This window comes from Chiloscyllium punctatum, chromosome 48 (genome assembly GCF_047496795.1).
Source record: "Chiloscyllium punctatum isolate Juve2018m chromosome 48, sChiPun1.3, whole genome shotgun sequence".
Taxonomy (NCBI): Eukaryota; Metazoa; Chordata; class Chondrichthyes; order Orectolobiformes; family Hemiscylliidae; genus Chiloscyllium; species Chiloscyllium punctatum.
In genome coordinates this window covers 5,108,624-5,120,856 of record NC_092786.1, presented here as the reverse complement: position 1 = coordinate 5,120,856, position 12,233 = coordinate 5,108,624, and the positions used below count along the sequence as shown (strand labels likewise).

Below are 12,233 nucleotides of genomic sequence, written 5' to 3'. Positions count from 1 at the left end.
CTCATATGTTAGACCTACCATTCCAGGGATCATCCGTGTGAATCTCCGCTGGACACGTTCCAGTGCCAGTATGTCCTTCCTGAGGTGTGGGGACCAAACCTGAACACAGTACTCCAAATGGGGCCTAACCAGAGCTTTATAAAGTCTCAGTAGCACAATGGTGTTTTTATATTCTAACCCTCTTGAGATAAGTGACAACATCGCATTCGCTTTCTTAATCACAGACTCAACCTGCATGTTGACCTTTAGAGAATCCTCGACTAGTACTCCCAGATCCCTTTGTACTTTGGCTTTATGAATTTTCTCACCGTTTAGAAAGTAGTCTGTACTTTTATTCTTTTTGCCAAAGTGCAAGACCTCGCATTTGTTCACGTTGAATTCCACCAGCCATTTCCTGGACCATTCTCCCAAACTGTCTAGATCCTTCTGCAGCCTCCCCACTTCCTCAGTACTACCTGCCTGTCCACCTAACTTCGTATCATCGGCAAACTTCGCTAGAATGCCCCCAGTCCCTTCATCCAGATCATTAATATATAATGCGAACAGCTGTGGCCCCAACACCGAACCCTGTGGGACACCGCTCGTCACCGGCTGCCATTCTGAAAAAGAACCTTTTATCCCAACTCTCTGCCTTCTGTCAGACAGCCAATCCTCATTCCATCCCAGTAGCTCACCTCGAACACCATGCCCCCTCACCTTGCTCAGCAGCCTCCCGTGTGGCACCTTATCAAAGGCCATTTGGAAGTCCAGATAGACCACATCCACTGGGTTTCCCTGGCCTAACCTGCTTGTCACCTCTTCAAAGAATACCATCAGGTTTGTCAGGCATGACCTCCCCTTAGTAAATCCATGTTGACTTGTTCTAATCAGACTCTGCTCTTCTAAGAATTTAGAAACCTCAACCTTAATGATGGATTCTAGAATTTTACCAACAACCGAGGTTAGGCTAATTGGCCTATAATTTTCCATCTTTTGTCTTGATCCTTTCTTGAACAATGGGGTTACAACCGCCATCTTCCAATCATCCGGGACTTTCCCTGACTCTTGAAAGATCTCAACCAATGCCTCCGCTATTTCCTCAGCCACCTCTCTCAGAACTCTAGGATGTATCCCTTCGGGGCCAGGAGATTTATCAATTTTAAGACTTTTTAGCTTTTCTAGCACTATCTCTTTTGTAATGACAACCATACTCAACTCAGCCTCCTGACTCCCTTTAATTGTTGGGATACTACTCCTGTCTTCCACTGTGAAAACTGACGCAAAGTACTTGTTAAGTTCTCCTGCTGTTTCCTTATCTCCCATCACTAGGCTTCCAGCATCAGTTTGAAGTGGCCCAATGTCTACTTTTGTCTGTCGTTTGTTTCTTATGTATTGAAAGAAACTTTTACTGTCGTTTCTAATATTACTGGCTAGCCTACCTTCATAATTGATCCTCTCCTTTCTTATTACTCTCTTTGTTATCCTCTGTTTGTTCTTGTAGCCTTCCCAATCGTCCGATTTCCCACTGTTCTTGGCCACTTTATAGGATCTCTCTTTTTCTTTAATACATTTCCTGACTTCCTTTGTCAGCCATGGCTGTCTAATCCCTCCCTGGATAATCTTTCTTTTCTTGGGGATGAACCTCTGTACAGTGTCCTTAATTATACCCACAAACTCCTGCCATTTTTGCTCTACTGTCTTCCCCGCAAGCCTCTGCTTCCAGTCTATTTTTGTCAGTTCCTCTCTCATGCCCTCATAATTACCTTTATTTAACTGTAACACCATTACATCCGATTTTGCCTTCTCTCTTTCAAACTCCAGACTGAACTCTACCATATTATGATCGCTGCTTCATCAGGGTTCCCTTACTTTAAGATCTTTTATAAAGTCTGGTTCATTGCAAAGCACTAGGTCCAGAATAGCCTGCTCCCTTGTGGGCTCCATGACAAGCTGTTCCAAAAAGCCATCCTGTAAGCATTCCATGAATTCCCTTTCTTTGGATCCACCGGCAACATTATTTACCCAGTCCACCTGCATATTGAAGTCTCCCATGATGACCGTGACCTTGCCTTTCTGACATGCCTTCTCTATTTCCTGATACATGTTGCATGCCTGCTCCTGACCACTGTTAGGAGGTCTGTACACAACTCCAATTATGGTTTTTTTGCCTTTGTGGTTCCTCAATTCCACCCACACAGACTCCACATCATCTGACGATATGTCATTCAGTATCATACATTGAATATTGTTCTTCGCTAACAAGGCAACACCACCCCCTCTGCCGACCTCCCTGTCTTTTCGATAAGTTGAAAATCCTTGGAGGTTTAACTGCCAGTCCCGACCCCCTTGTAAACAAGTCTCTGTGATGCCTACTACATCATAATCATTCACTGTGATCTGTGCCATTAGTTCATCATCTTTGTTATGAATGCTACGAGCATTCAGGTAAAGCACCTTAATGCTAACTTTCTTATCATTAGAGATATTGGAAGTCATATGATGTCCTAAGTTATCCTTGCTTTTTTCTGCATTCCAAGTCTGCCTCAATTTTAAATCCGCCTGGACACATGCTATCCTGCTGCTTGTCTTTCCATTTAACGCCATACTCCCTGTTGCTTTCACTTTCCCTTCCCCCCCCTTTAAAGTCCTACTGACCACCCTATTTATCCTCTTCGCTAGAACATTGGTACCTGATCGGTTCCAGGTGGAGACCGTCCCAACAGTACAGATCCCCCCCCCGTTCCAAAACTGATGCCAATGCCCCATGAAGTGGAATCCCTCTTTCCCACACCAATCCCTTAGCCACGTGTTTACTTGCCTAATTTTCTTGCCCCTATGCCAATTGGCACGTGGCTCGGGCAGTAATCCGGAGATTGTGACCCTTGAGGACCAGTGCTTCAATTTCCTGCCTAGTGCCTCGTAATCCCCAAATAGGTACTCCACCCTAGTCTTGCCTATGTTGTTAGTCCCAACATGGACCACAACAACTGGATCCTCCCCCTCCCGCTCCAATATCCTTTCAAGCCAGTCGGAGATGTCCCGCACCCTGGCACCGGGCAGGCAACACCATGCGAGACTCCCGATCTAGCTTGCAAAGGATACTATCTGCCCCCCGAATTATAGAATCCCCTATAACCACTACTTGTCTATTAACTCCCCCCTCTTGAATGGCCTTCTGCACCATGGTGCCTTGATCAGTTGGCTCATCCTGTCCAGAGCCCTTTTCCTCATCAGAACGGGGTGCAAGAATCTCGTACCTGTTGGACAGTGTCAAGGGCTGAGGCTCCTGAACTCAGGTTCCCCCTACCTGCCTCACTTACAGTCACACTCTGATGAGCCTGATCACGAGCTGAATGTGAATTACTTAATCTCCCAGGTGTGACTGCCTCCTGAAACAAAGTGTCCAGGTAACTCTTCCCCCTCCCGGATGTGCCGCAGTGTTTGAAGCTCAGATTCCAGATCATCAACTCTGATCCGGAGTTCTTCCAGCAACCAACACTTGCTGCAGATGTGGTCACTGCCATTCACAATGGGATCAGCCAGCTCCCACATCATACAGCTACAGCACATCACCTGCCCAGCCATCTCTGCTTAATTAATTAATTACTTAGTTACTTTATACAAGTAACATAAATGGGAGTCTTTTGATTGATCGGCAAGTTCTGGTACAAGCACTGTTAGGTTTGACATGTACACTGACAATGCCCAGCTCTCCCTCCCCATCATCCATCTCCATTACTCCACTATTACTCAGTTATCAAACTGCTTACCACGCTTCGACTAGCTGCAATTCACTCCAATGAAACACTGCAATTGTTAAATTGCAGAGCTACATTATTCACAATATTACTCTCATATCTGACCCCAAGGTGACCTCCTGATCAGACATCTACACAATCACAAACACCACGAATTCCAATCTCTAAAATGTTGCTTGTCTCCTTCTCACCCCAGCTCCATTGCTACTGAAACCCTAACCTGTGTCGGTGTTGCCTTTAACTTGACAAATCTGAAACAGAATCCTTGATTCCGCGACTGACCCAGAATCTGGTTCAAGACTCACCCTCTCCAAATTTACCCTGTCAAAACTCGACAGAATCCTGTATGTTTCAAAGAGATCTCCTCTCATTCTTCCAAAGTCCAGTGAGTAGATTCCCAATTTATTCAGCCTTTGCTTACAGGATAATCCTTTCAAAACAGGGATCATCCCAAAGGATCTTCTCTGAAATGTCTCCAATAAACTGCTCTATTTCATGAACTAAAGTGACCAAATCTGTTCAGCTTACTCCAGATGTGGTCTCACTTGCCATTTGTTTAGTTGCCCTAAGGTATATACTCCAAACTCTTATATTGCAAACTCTTTGAAATAAGGGACAGCATTCCATTCCCCTTCCTGATTCCATGTTGTAACTGTGTGCTCGCTTTCTGTGTTTCCTGCTCATTTTCCCCCAGTCCCTTTGTGGTGCAGCTTTCTACAGTTTATCCCAAGTTATACTCTATTTGCCAACTTGTTGCCCAGGTTTCCTGTGAATATCTCTCTGTTAACTGTTTATATTCCTTTTGGAACTTTCCTGTTATGCCTTTTCTAGGAGATTTCCCCCCTAATTATTCTAAACATGTCCTGTGAGCACTGGGCAGTGGGAAGCATGCTCAGTTGCTATCTTTCAGGGATACTCTGTTTCATGACTGGGAGGAGCTTGCTGCCCATTGGTCAGAATGGAGACATCTTCCCCATCGAGCTGCATGAGCCTTTCTCACCCCATGTCTTATTGTGGAGGCACAGCGGCAGAACGGAAGGAATGAAAAGGAAGCAAATCCTGCTCTCCATATCTCATTGAATCTTGGAACATTCTGTCCCATGTTCAGTCACATGAAGTTCCAATGTGGAAACTCATAGAAACCCACATAGATTTGCCCTTGAAGTGCCTGCTAACCTCCACCAGGGGTAATGTGTACAGTCATCCTGGGCCGGGAGGAGGGGATTGTATGAGTTTCAAACTTGAACTGACAGTGACGGATTTTATAAACTTGTATTACAGGCAGATATTCAAATGGTAATCTCAGTCATTGTAACGCCAAACTCTGACAGAATTACTCCATTCATCAGGACCTGGATATTCACATTGTGTGAGTATTGTGTTCCAGATCAATACCATTTGCTGAATAAAAGTTCTCCTTTGAATCCAACCATCCTCTCAATAGTTCTTCCCAAATCTTCAGCATGTGTCCTGTAACCCTTGTATAATGAGCTGATGGGTGTAAGGTTTATTATTATAACGTATAACTTTTGTAAACCGCTTTGTCACAGCTCCCCAAGTTTCCTTTGGTACAAGGAGAACAATCTCAGTTCTTTCCAAACCGCTGATTCCCCAATGTCTGTTTGCTCCCTATAAGATACACATCAGGGTTGTGTTGGAACATCCTCCACTTGCCTGCATCAGTGCACCCCCCCCCCCCCCAACAATATTAAAGAAAGTGAGCATCCTCCAGGGTAATGTACTGTACCCGAATGGTTTCCCATCCACCGCCTTCAGCATTCCCTCTCCCGACCCTCGAGGTACAGTGGCATCACTGTGTAAAAGATCAAGTCAGCATTGTCCTACCCGACCATAGGACTGCTCTCTCATTATAGAGAGATATCTGGTAGTGGTTAACCTGAGTATTACCACAGCACAGGCAAGGGGAGAGGTTGAAAAGGAGAGTCCATTAATTGTGGATGGTTATTCTTGATGTGTATTAGCAACACACATGTCACGTGAACAATTAATGTTAAAAAAGCCCCACAAATTTTGCAACTAACATCCCCCATTCCTTGAACCATCCTGGTAAATCTCCTGTGCCCCGTCTCAGGGACCCTGCCATCCTTCTTAATGTGTGGGCGATCTGTGGTTCGCACAGACCCAGCTGCTCTGAACCCTGTGGGTGATAGCATCGAGCAACAGATGCACTAAACCTCACTGTATGGAAGAGAGTGAGAGACAGAAACCCCGAAGGCATTTAAAATCTATTTAGGATCACACTTGCAAGGCCAAGGCTGACAGGTCTATGGGCTCAGTGCTGGAAAATGGGATTAAAATAGTTAGCTGGGAGATTTCTTTACAGCATAAACCCAATGGACCACAAAACCGTTTTCCGTCATGTGGACCACAGACGCGTAATATAGGAATATGACAAGCCACAATAGAAACCAGGTCAGAGAAGGTGATATTAGAATAGGTGGTACATGATTGATTAATGTTTTTTTTGGAGGAAAATGTGACAGAGGTTACATTGGAGGATGTTGCAGAGATTGAGATGTTTTTGATGCAGGGATAGTGATAGTTCTGAGGCTAGAGAGGAATTATAGAGATAAGGATGAGTTGTTCGCTTTCCCAACAATACCTCTTTACTGATAATAATTGTTTCTCTGTCCTCATCTGCCATTGCCTCCATAGGCCTGTGACAATGAGAGTACACAGACAGTATGTCCCTGTTAAGGCCAAGGCTGCGATGCATCGAGAATGCTGCATGACCTGAGAAATTGAGGCTGTGGTCAAGAAAATGAAGGGAGAATATGGCAGATACACACCACTGGGTTTGAGTAAGTCCCCAGGGGACTATAACGGCAGTAGGAGTATACTCGCGGGAAACCTGGAGGCAAAATGGGGGACATGAGAATAGCTTTGGGAAATAGGTTTAAGGAGAATCCAAAGAGATTCTACAAATACACTAAAGACAAAAGAATAACTCGGCAGAGAATAGCGACCCTCAAAGATCAACAAGACTGTCTATGGAACAGCAGGAGGTGGGAGAGATTCTATAAGTATTTCATGTCAGTTTTTACTGAAAGGGGATATGGAAGTTAGAGAAGTTGGAGAAATAAATAATGATAACTTGGCAAGTGTACATATTACAGAGGAGGAGGTACTGGATGTCTTAAAACGCATAAAGGTGGATAAATCCCTGGAATCTGATCAGGTGTATCCCAGAACTTTGTGGGTAATTAGGGAAGCTTTTGCTGGGCCTCTCGCTGCGATATTTGTGTCATCGATCGCTCAGGTGAGGTGCTGGAGGATTGGTGCCATTATTTGAGAAAGGTGGTCAGGAAAAGCCAGGGAACTGTAAACAGGTGAGCCTGAAGTCAGTGGCAGAGAAGTTGTTAGAAGGGATTCTCCGGGACAGGATTTACAAGTGATTGGAAAAGCAAGAAATTATTAGAGAGAGTCAGCATGGACTTGAGAAAGACACAAGGTTTCACATAACACACTGGTTAGCAGGTTCAATACCATAGAATTCTGGTGGAACTCGCTGTTTGGATACGGAATTGGCTGGAAGGAAAATGAGTCATAGATGGACAGCACAGAAACAGAGATCCGTCGGTCCAACCAGTACATGCTGATCAGATATCCCAATGCAATCTAGTCCCCCCGGTCAGCACCCGGCCCATGTCCTTCCTATTCATATACACATGAAGATGCCTTTTAAATGTTGCAATCGTAATGGCCTCCACCACTTCCTCTGGCAGCTCATTCCATACACGTACCCCCTCTGTGTGAAAATGTTGCTTCTCAAGTCTCTTAAGTCTTTCCCCTCATACCATAAACCTATGCCCTCTACTGCTGGGATCCCCCACGCCAGGGAAAAGACTTTCTACTTATCCTATCCATGCACCTCAGGTTTTTATGTACATAGATAAGATCACCTCTCAGCCTCCGGCGCTGCAGGGAAAACAGCCCCAATCTATTCAACCTCTATTCAACCCCCAGCCAAGCTCAAATCCTCCAACCCTGGCAACATTCTTGTAAATCTTTTCTGAACCCTTTCAGGTTTCACAACATCCTTCCAATAGGATGGAGACCAGATTTGTACGCAACGTTCCAAAAGTGGCCTAACCAATGTCCTGTACAGTTGCAACATGATCTCATAACTCCTGTACTCAATACTTTGTCTGATAAAGGCAAGCATACCAGATGCCGCGTTCACTATCCTATCTATCTGCACTCCAAGGTCTCTTTGTTCAGTTACACTCCTTAGGACCTTACCATTAAGTGTATAAGTACTGCTAAGATTTGCTTTCCCAAAATGCCACTCCTCAGCCCATTCACCCATCTGATCAAGATCCCATTGTACTCTGAGGTAATCTTTTTCACTGTCCACTACACCTCCAGTTTTGGTGTCATCTCACTAACTATACCTCCTATGTTCACATCTAAGTCACTGATATAAATGACGAAAGGTAGTGGATCCAGCAGTGATCCTTGTAACACTCCACTAGTCACAGGCCTCCAGTCTGAAAAGCAACCCTCCATCACCACCCTCTGTCTTCTGCCTTTGAGCCAGTTCTGTATCCAAATGGTTAGATCTCCCTGTATGCCATAAGCTCTAACCTTGCTGAGCAGTCAGTGTCATAGTGCAGGATGCTTTTTGTACTGGAAGCCTGTGATGAGCAATATGCTGTCAGATTGGGTGTTGGGTCCACTGCTTTTGGCCATTTATATAAATGATTTCTATGTGAATATAGGAGCTATGGTTAGTAGGTTTACAATAGACACCAACATTGGAGGTGCAATGGACAGCAAAGTTACCCGAGAGTACAATGAGACTCCAATCAAATGGGCTGAGGAGTGGCAGATGCAGTTTAATTTAGATAAATGTGAGGTTCTGCATTTTGGAAAAGCAAATCAGGGCAGGACTTCTACACTTAATGGGAAGGTCCTGGGGAGTATTGCTGAACAAAGAGATCTTGGAGTGCAGGTTCATAATTCCTTGAAAGTGGAATCATAGATAGGCAGGGTAGTGAAGAAAGTGTTTGGTGTACTTGCCTTTATTGGTCTGTGCATTGAGTACAGGAGTTGTGACATCATTTTGCGGCTGTACAGGACACTCATTCAGCCACTTCTGGAATTCTGCTTTCAGTCCTGGTCTCCCCGCTATTGGAATGATATTGTGAAACTTGAAAAGATTCAGAAAAGCTGCAAAGATGTTGCCAGGTTTGAGGGATTGAGCTATAGGGAGAGGCTGAATAGACTGAGGCTGTTTTCACTGGAGAATCGGATGCTCAGAGGTGACCATAGAGGTTGATAAAATCGTGAGGGGCATGGATAGGGTAAACAGCCAGGGTCTTATTCCTGTTTAGGTGAGTCCAAAACTAGAAAGCACAGGCGTGAGGGAAAAGATAAAAAAGGGATATTAGGGGCAAAGTTTGAAGCTGAACGTGGCACGTGTATGGAATGAGCTGCCAGAGAAAGTGTGGAGGCTGGTACAGTTACAACATTTAAAATGCATCTCATTGGATATGTGATTGGGAAAGGTTTAGAAGGCTATGGGCCAAGGGCTGGCATATGGCACGAGATTAATTTAGGATATCTGGTCGGCATGGACAAGTTGAACTGAAGGGTGTGTTTCTGTGCTGTAACATCTCTATGACACTAATAAATTAAAATTAAGATAGGTTTCTCTTTTATGGAGAGTTAGCAGAAGGCCAGACAATTCTCCTTGAAGCTGAGAAGGTTAAGCAGTGATTGCGACCAGGAGTTGATTTGTTTCCAGGGTATTTCATTTACAGAGAGACAGAGTGAGAAATTTTTCACGTCACAATTTTTAGTAACTATTTTCAGGAAACTGGCAAATAATGCCGAGGAAAAATGTGAAGATTATTTTACTCACTAAGTTCTGAGCATCTGGAACAGTTTATAAGACAGCTGGATGCAGACACGGTAGTTATTGTCAAAACAAATTTGAAATTTAACTTTTTTAAGGAAGGATTTGGAGAGGTATGTCCAAATGGGATGTGAGTTGGGACTGACTGGCACCATCTCCAGAGGGAGAGAGTACAGCCCCAATGGGCTGAATAGCCCCCAGCCCCTATGTTCTGTGATACTGACCCATTCACTGTGAATGATGAAGCTCATCACAGGGCAGAGCCGTAGAGATGTACAGCATGAAAATAAACCCTTTGGTTAAACTGGTCCATGCTGACCAGATATCCCAACCTAATCTAGACCCATTTGCCAACACTTGGCACATATCACTCTACACCCTTCCTATTCATATACCCATCCAGATGCCAAATGGTTTAATTGTGCCAACATCCTCCACTTCCTGACACAAGATTCCATACACGCACCAACCTCAGTGGGAAAAAAAAATGCCCCTCAGATCCATTTTAAATCCTTCCCCTCTCATCTTAAACCTATGCCCTCTCATTCTCGACTCCCCCGACCCCAGGGAAATGACCTTGTCTATTTATCCTACCCAGGCCCCTCATGGTTTTATAAACCTCTATGAGGTCACCCCTCAGCCTCTGATGCACCTGGGAGGATCCCACCACTCAGGTCACAATGGGGCCTGGCTGATTGACACAGCTTCAAACCAATAGGAGAGATGGCATGATCCTCCAGCCAATGGGAGTGAATGAGGGGTGGGTCCAGCAGGCCAACACATGACCATCAGCTTTGCAGGCGCAGTGTCACTGTGAGGGGGGACTGAATGTGAAGGAGTGGGAGAGACAGCAGATACTGGGAGAGAGATGGAGTTAGTGTGGACTGGGAAGGTTGATAAACACTGTTTCAGTCTGCTGGACCTGAATTAGATACTCCGGGTAAATTTGAACCAAAAGAACTGCGGATGCTGTAAATCACACACAACAACCAGAAGGTACTGGAAATGCTCAGCAGATCTGGCAGCATCTGTGAAAAGAAATCAGTTCGCGTTTTCGATCCAGTGACGCTTCCTCAGGAACTGATGTTACTGAGAAAAAAAAGTCTGTTTTTATGCAGAAGGTAGGGGTTAAGGAGTAAATGATAAGTGGGGATAGAGTCCAAAGAGAGAGATAGGAGCAGTTGGACAAAGGAGTGAATAACGATCGGATGGGGGGAGGGTGAATAGCTGTTTATGGGGACTGTTAGTGGCTAACCATAGGTAGTGTGTAATGGCAGGCTACTTAATAACAAGGCCTGGTATGTGGGGTAGGGGGCAAAGACATTAGGACGTGGGAGAGTTCAGGACCTAAAATTATTGAATTTGATGCTGAAGCCAGAGGGTTGCAGGGTCCCCGAGAGGGAGGTGAGGTGTTGTTATTCCAGCTTGTGTTAAAGTGTGGCTCTGGAAAAGCACAGCCGGTCAGGCAGTATCCAAGGAGCAGGAGAATTGACGTATTGGGCATGTCAGCACTTCATCAGAAATGTGGGTGGTGGAATATGGCTGAGAGATAAATAAGGAGGGGTGTTTGGGGTTGGGTGCAAGGGAGCTAGGGAGGCAACAGGTAGTTGTAGATGGAGGATCGTGGTGAGAGGGTGGAATGGACAATTGGTAAGGAAGATGGACAGATGGGACAGTTCAAGAGGTCAGTGCCGAGTTGGAGGGTTGAATCTGAGATAAGTTGTGCGATGGGAGATGAGGAAACCTTGATGCCGTGTGGTTGAAAGTTCCCAAGGTGGAAGATGGAGGTGTTCTTCCTCCAGGTGTCGGGTGACTCGGATTTGGAATGGAGGACTTGCATGTCCTTGGCAGCGTGGTGACGGAGGGTGTGGGGGGTAGCCGAAGTGGTCGGCCACAGGGCGGTGGGGTTGGTTGGTGCATGTGTCCCAGAAATGTTCCATGAAATATTCCACAATTTGGTGTCCTGAGAGCAAGGGACACAAAAGGTGAGGTGTTTGGGTGGGCAGGGAAATCTCTGCTGGATGTAGGAGGATCAAGTGGTGCCTTGGATGGAGGTGAGGGGAAGGTGTGGGCACAGGTTTTCCACCTCTTGCAGTGGCAAGCGAAGGTGCCTGGAGTGTAGGGTGGTTTGGTGGGGACCGTGGATCTAACGTGGAAGTCACAGAAGGTATGGTCTCTGTGGAATGCTGAAAGGGGTGGGGAGGGAAATATATCTCAGGTGGTTGGATCTGATGGTGGAAAGAGCAGAGGATGATGCGTTGCATCTGTGTGGAAGGTGAGGATGGTGGGATTCCATCTTTGTTGCATTTGGAGGGGTGGGGTTCAAGGGCAGTGGTGTGGGAAGTGGAGGAGATACACTGGAGGGCATTGTTGACCACATGTGAGGGGAAATTGCAGCCCTTGAAATAGGAAGCCATTTGGTATGTTCTGAAGTGTTCTTCCAGCTTGCATCAAGCTTCACTGGAACACTGCAGTAAGCATGAGACAGAGATGTTGGACAGGGAACAGTCTTGTGTGTTAAAGAGCAGGCAACTGGAAGCTCAGGGTCTTTTTTGCAGGCACAATGTAGATCATCAGCCGCCATTTCCACCACCGCCACTGAGATGCGAGAAGGT

General features: G+C 45.5%; 1 long non-coding RNA gene across 4 annotated transcripts in view; it reads left to right on the top strand.

Annotated features, from left to right (window-relative positions):
• Positions 1 to 12,233, top strand: part of LOC140469145 (uncharacterized) — a 47,754-nt gene that overhangs the window by 26,528 nt on the left and 8,993 nt on the right. For 3 of the 4 annotated variants that reach the window (XR_011955977.1, XR_011955976.1, XR_011955979.1), the window contains one exon: positions 5,019 to 5,089. The exons of the other annotated variant lie outside the window; for it this stretch is intronic. This is a non-coding gene — a long non-coding RNA (uncharacterized lncRNA). Of the gene's footprint in view, positions 1 to 5,018; positions 5,090 to 12,233 lie in introns of those variants that run through there. 4 annotated transcript variants of the gene reach the window in all.